The sequence below is a fragment of the Geospiza fortis genome, unplaced genomic scaffold (assembly GCF_000277835.1).
Source record: "Geospiza fortis unplaced genomic scaffold, GeoFor_1.0 scaffold96, whole genome shotgun sequence".
Taxonomy (NCBI): Eukaryota; Metazoa; Chordata; class Aves; order Passeriformes; family Thraupidae; genus Geospiza; species Geospiza fortis.
Window position 1 is genome coordinate 1,503,731 of NW_005054454.1, and position 6,759 is coordinate 1,510,489.

Here is a 6,759-nt window from a genome sequence, read left to right on the forward strand (position 1 = left end):
GGGGGAAGTTAAAGATGTCCATGGTAACAAAATAAATAATAGATAAAAAAACAGGTCATGCTTTGTTACAGCATCTCCTGATAGCACAGATTTTTTTTTTTTTTGAAGCGTTAAACTGTGGTTTTTATTTAATGGAACTCGCCGGCCAAGCCTGGCATTCATCAATCTGCAATTTATTAGCCCTGATCCTCTTCCTACAGTTGCTTTAAATAAAATTGGGGCTGGTTTTTATTTACTGCAACTCCTGGCCTTCACTGGCAGGTGAAAGTGAACAGCAGGAAAAGCTGCCAGGGAGTTTTCATGCAGGGGATGGCACTGAGAATGTCCCAGGGGGATGGGGAACACATGGAGGGGTTTGCTGGGGGTTCCACATTTTCCCAGTGTGGGTAGCAGGGAAAAAACTGCCAAATGAAAAGTCAGCCCTGTTGTATCAGATAACTCTGGAAGTGTAGGAAAAGGAAATTTGTCCGGACCACAAACCCTGTGGAAATGGAAGCCACAAAGATTTTGGCCTTCCCTTCCTTCTCTCATCTTCACAGTTTTATCCCATCTTGTACAGCTGCTTCCCATTTTTTTCCCCTCCTGGTTCTCCTGAGGACCTGTCCATGACTGTGGTGTGTTTTATGGAGAAGGTCTGTGTTGAGTTTTATCTTTTTTTTAGCCAAGGTCAGGATTAAATGTGTGAGAGGGTATTTCTTGTTGCGACTCAGATGTTTATCAGTTCTTATCTCTGTCACAGTCTCACAAACCCTGAGTTCTGCAGCACTTCACTCCAACAAACTAAAAATGGAGCCCTGTCTCTCTCTACAAGGCCTTTGAAGGATAAACTGTCCAATTAAGAAATGACACCTCAATTATTTTCACTTTTAACCCAATACCCAACCACCCGTGCCCGCAATGGGGACTTTTTTATCCAATGACACAAACCCACCCAAACCCATGGAGGAGAAGGTGAAGAAGAAGGAGCAGCCTCCACCCTAAAACCTCCATCTTGCTTTCTATCTATTCCTGTATTCTAAACCCTTAAACTCTGAGTTTCCCACCCTGTGATATTGCACACTTCTATTCAAACTCCACACCTTTAATCTCAGTTTTATTCTTGAATTTTGGAAGCTTCTCCATGGCCTCAGGTCAATGCAGTGTTCTCCTGGGGGTCAGTGCCTGGCAGCACAGAAAGTCTGGAATTCTCAGCAGCCAGGGTTCCAACAGGTCTGGATATTTTCCAGGTCTGGATCCTGCTGGAGCACCTCCACTCTCAGGTTCAGCATCCAGTCTGTGACCCCCGGTGATCCAAGGAATAATGCACGGGATTACAGATGCTGAGTATTCCCCATGGATGGCTGGAAACACTTGTGGGATTTTCCTACTACCATCAGACCCCCCTCAAGCTTCTTTAGGACAAGAAATCCTCATTATATCAATCAGGGAATCCTCTTAAAGCCTGGATCAAGCCGGGGGTGAGGGGAAATTTGAGGTTCAGCCTCCTGTAGACAGAGGGGTCCCCTGGGATTTTGGAGCTGAAGCTGCCACAGGATAGGAGGGGGAGAGGGAGGACAAGGCAAAGGGCTTTGCAGGGCTCCTCTGGGAGCTGGAAGAGATTCCTGCACATCCAATTAGTGGGATGGAGAGCAGATTAAAACCAGATTATTGCCGCTGTAGATGAGCAAGAGCTCCCTTCTGCTCAAGATGCTGCTCAGATGTGAGACAGGGTGGCCTTCAACTCCCCAAAAGTGATTCAGGGAAGCACCTGCCCCATCAGCAGGTTTAAATATTCACATCATTTTTGAAAGGATTAATTAATTATTAAACACAATTCTATTTATCCATTATTCTTCCTTTTCTTTCCTTTTTTATCCCATTGTTTGTGGCATGGCTTTGAATCCATACTGGAAATTTGGAATTTCCTTAAGCAAAATGCTTGGGGTCATTTGCATGGTGACCATGCAAATGCCAGGCAAACATCCTGCTTTTGAACAAGGCTTTTCTTCTCTGGTGCGGTTTGGTCGTGAAATTCTGACCTTTGCTGGATTTGTGGTTGCAACTGAACTCGTTGGGCAGAGAAAGAGGCTGGAAAAATCCTTTTCATACATAAAGCACAGCAGCAGGGGCAGCAACAACACAAGGCAGGATAGGAACACATCCATGGGAAGCTTTTCCAAAGGTGATGGAGCCAAGGGATGGACAGAGTCAAAGCTTTAGGTAGGAACAGGAAGCCAGGCAGGATGGGTACAGCCACTGCAAGAAGTCCTGCCAGGCTGCCCAAGCAGCCTTGGGAAAGCAAGTTCCTCTCTTTTTGCCTCCATTCCCTCTGGAACATGTGGGTGGGTGCTTCCTTCTTTCCAATCCTGTCACTTATTCCTCATCCTGGAGATGCTGGGATGGCACCAGGTGGCACCCGAGGGTTCTGGCTCCTGCTGTTGTCCAAGCAAAGGAGATTGAAGAAAAGTTGGAGTGGGACATGAACCCTGACAATGAACCTGGGAAAAGTCAGGACAAATTAATTTGTGCTGTAAATTGCTCCAGTTCTTTCCACGGAATGATGGAATGGTTTGGGTTGGGAGCGACTTAAAAATCACCCAGTTCCATGCCCTCCATGGGCAGGGACACCTTCCACTATCCCAGGGTGCTCCAAGCCCCATCCAGCCGGGCCTTGGGCACCGCCAGGGATGAACCAGCCCCAACTCTGGGGATCTTTAGATGATCTTTGAGGTCCTTTTCAACCCAAACACAATTTTCTGTACAAAAGGTCTGACTCCAGGGATTTGGATCAATTAACATGGATCAATTGGCACAACACAATAACATTTTCTCCCTCTCATTCACTTTTAATCATTTTTGGAGAAGCTGAGCAGGGAGCAGAACAGGATATCCACACAGCAATGTGTATTTATTCACACACATGAATATTCCTGGTTGGACCTTTTTGATGCACAGAACAGACCATTTCTGGGCATTTCTCCATATTTAAAAATACATCCTGGCAATCGCAGGGAATAATACCCAGACACTTCCACTTTGGCCCGACAGGCTCCTTTCCTCCCTGATTTTGGATGGCTCCCCGTAACCATGTGCTAAGCTGAGCCTGGGGCTTGCCAAAGCCAGGCTCCTCACCAGGGTGCCCTCCAGCCCCACAAAGGCTGGCTCTGCTGAACTCTTGGAGGAAACAAATTCCAGAAGCAAGAATTCACCCTTGGAGCGGGCACAGACATGGGAATACTCCTCTGCTGCAGGGATTTCACATTTGTGGTGTCTGGCCTCTGTTAAAAAGCGATAAAATTGTGCTTGGTGTAAGATAAGCTTCCTTTTTCAATGTAAATATCTTTCTGGTTGGAAAACAGATCTTCCAGGCAAACAGGCAAAATATGGAATGAGGAGGCTGCCCAGAGTGAATAACAGGAACCAAAGGCTTATGAAAGGAGCAAGTTCCCCATCCTGTAATCCCTCTGCGGAGACTTTATATTTGATTTATACCCTCACTCAGAGGGTTGTATTTGAGGGAACCACACAGAGAGAGGAATCTAAAAGTAGGACAGAGAGCCAGGGGGAATAAGAAATGCAAACACAGTCAAAAAAGCCAAGAACATAGAGATTATTTTTTAAAAAGTGATACTGAAAGCAAAATACTCATTTGCCCCTTAACTGGGGGCAACCAATTAACCTCTCTGCTTTCCAAAACCAAATAAGAATCACTGAAGGATGACAAATCCCCCATGAGCATTTGGGACTGGGTGTTCACCATTTCTTCTGTCCACAGGGGCAGCCAAGTGTCCCCCTCCTCCCTTGCCCAAAATCCAACAGCAGAGAGTCCCCAGGCCAGCGTTCTCTCTGGGGGAGCAGCAGGAGGGAAGTTTGAGGACTTCTGAGAGAGGGGAAGGCAGGGATTCTCCTTTCTTTCTGTCTTTCCCACACCAAAGGAGACTCCTGCAATGGGAAAAGGAGTTGTTCATGGTGGAGCTGCCCTGCAGGGCTCTGGCCCAGAGGAGAGGCCTGGGGGACATAAGGTGTGGTCCCACCTGCAGGTTGGCACTTGAAAGCTGTGCCAAGAGGGGGAAATTGGAGAGAAAACAGATGATCCAGAAGCACACTTGATGTGTCTCCTCTCACTCAGCGCACTTGGAGGAGGTTCTGGATCAGTGATGCAGGGCAAGCCTAGGAAATCAGGAGGAACTCTGATTTTACTCCTTGTGGGAAAGGAGAGGGGCGTTTGTGCACGGCTGAAGCGGGGCAGTCCTGCGGGAGCTCCACAGCCATTCTGCAGCCTTGGAGCCAGCTGTTGGTGTTTCCCTGGTGTTGCTCAGTTTTGCTTCAATGTTTCCAAAATACAGAAGAGCGCAGGAAAGAAATGGAAAAGTTGTAACAGACAAGAGCAACAAGTGATAGACCTGCATAAAATTTTATAGCATTGCTTTTCTTTCCTTGAACCTTTTGTCGGTCGAGATGTTGCTAACTACCTGTTGATGACTTTTGACCCACATGGATTTTTAACGATACCATTTTAGTATTTATGATGCCTTTTAAGCCCAGTGCAATCCAAAGTGGTTTTCTATCCCAAGTAGACTAAAAGCCTCATTTCTTTATCCCAAATAGACAAAATCCCGTGGGTTTAGTGTGACATCTCACACAACTGGCCCCAGGGGTGACATTGTGGCAGCCGAGCCCAGCTCCTGGGGCCACTGTCCGGGTGCATTTGGAATAACAGGGACACAATTTCAGTGCCGTCTGTCTTTGTGCTCTGTGAAAAATGGTTTTGTGATTTGTGTTCATTGGTAATTGTATCTGCTGTGTCAAAAAGAGATGCACAGAATGGCTTTGAAACTTTCTGTTCCAATAGCTTAGTAAAGAATGGAAATAAAAGAAGTAGAGTACAAGAGATGAAGTAACAAGATGACTGATGCTTATGTAATATTTGTTATGAAATAATTCATGCTTAAAGAGAGAATGTATTTTATAAGATTGTAAATTCCTAATGAGTCTCTGATCACAAGCAGCCCAGGGACAGATGTCTACTTTGGAATGTTGAAATTCCGGAAGGCAGCAAGAGAACAATACCCCGTTTACCCATGAATAGATGTGGCCAGCACAATGATCGTTGTCGTCCTCTGGGGTAATCAGGAGACACTCAAGAGTAATCATCCCATGACTGATACCATCGATTGAGATGACAGAAGTCGCCAGAAAGATACATCTGAATACACAACTTCCCTTGACATGATCAGCACCTGCCACGACTCAGGAAACAGCAATTGTCCAGCCCAGCACAGTGAAAGAAACTCTCATGCATATGCGAGGTTACAAAAGAAATCAGGGCACTTCTGCCTCAGGCATAAAAAACTGTATAAAATAGCCTCGCTGGAAGCGGCATGTGTGAACAGAGGGAGGCCCGATGTGATAGGGGTCGGATCCGTGTTCACCCAATGCCGATCCCGGGCTCGATGCTGTCTCTTTGGCTGCGGCGGTTTTGAGGACCGTATTTTGGTCTCAGAAAGAGATAAATAAAATCTTTTCGCATTTTTGTTAATTTGGCTTCTCGATTGATCATTTGTAACACTTAGAATAAAATAGAAGTAGTTATGGTAAAGCTAAGAGATATTGCAAAAAAGAACCTGTAATATATGGTAGGGATGATTCATGCTATTAATGTATGGTATAAAATATTGTGAAATCCAAACCATGTCTTTTGACCATCCCAGCCAGGAGCAGCTGTCTTATTTAGATTCAACTAGTTCCTGGACACAAGTTAAGATAACGATCGACGCCTTAACATAAGAATAGAAGCTTCCAGAATGATGATCAACGGTTTCCCGAGTTGTTGGGAGCCACCCGAGAGCGATTATCGCCTTGCCGATTGCATCAATCAAGATAGTCAGCGGAGCCAACCCGATACATCTGAATACACGGCTCCTCCAAAGCCGATTGACGCCAATGGCACACCTGGACTCGGCCTTTGTCCACCTCTGCACATGGAAAGAAACAGCGATGCATGTGAAGAGACACAGAGGAAATTTGGTCATCTTTGCCTTGGGCACAATAAACGGTATAAAACCTTGCTGTGTGAAGCAGCGACCGTAAATGGGGAAGACTCTGACACTCGGGAGGTCAGATCCAAGTTCACCCAGCGCCGATCCCAGGCTCGACGCTGTCTCTTTGGCTGTGGTGGTTTCGAAGACCAAACTTCGGTCTCGCAGATAAATTAATAAATCTTTGCTAATTTTTTGACAATTTTGGCTCACAATTTGATCATTTATAAAAAACCTAACTGCTTCTGTATAATACAAAACTTGATGCACTTAACAAAATCATGGAGCAGATAACTGTGTAAGGCCTCCCTCCAGACGACCACAAAAAGGACAGGAAGCCAACAAGCACCTGGAAAGATGATGAAATTGCGGATCTCAGCATATTGATATTTGCTGATTCAGACTAACTAAACACATTGGAAAATGCTTTATAGGCCTAAAAACAGTATATATACTTTGGCAAACTTGTAAGTGGTGTGTGCCATGAGTAGGGCAGTGACTCCTTGGCCACCCAGCACTGCTTGCTTGCTTTACTGACAAGAAAAGACATAAAATTGAAATTGGGTTTAGCTCTGGAAATTTTCTCTCACGCTCCGTGTTTGTGTGGCCCGTGCGGGCGGAGCGGGGCTGGCGGGAGCCGCGCTGCCCTCAGAGCCCCTGAGGGCGGCAGCAATGGCGGCGCCGCTCCCTCAGCACCGCCCCGGGGCGGAGCGGGCGCTCTTTGGCGCCAAGACGGGAGCGC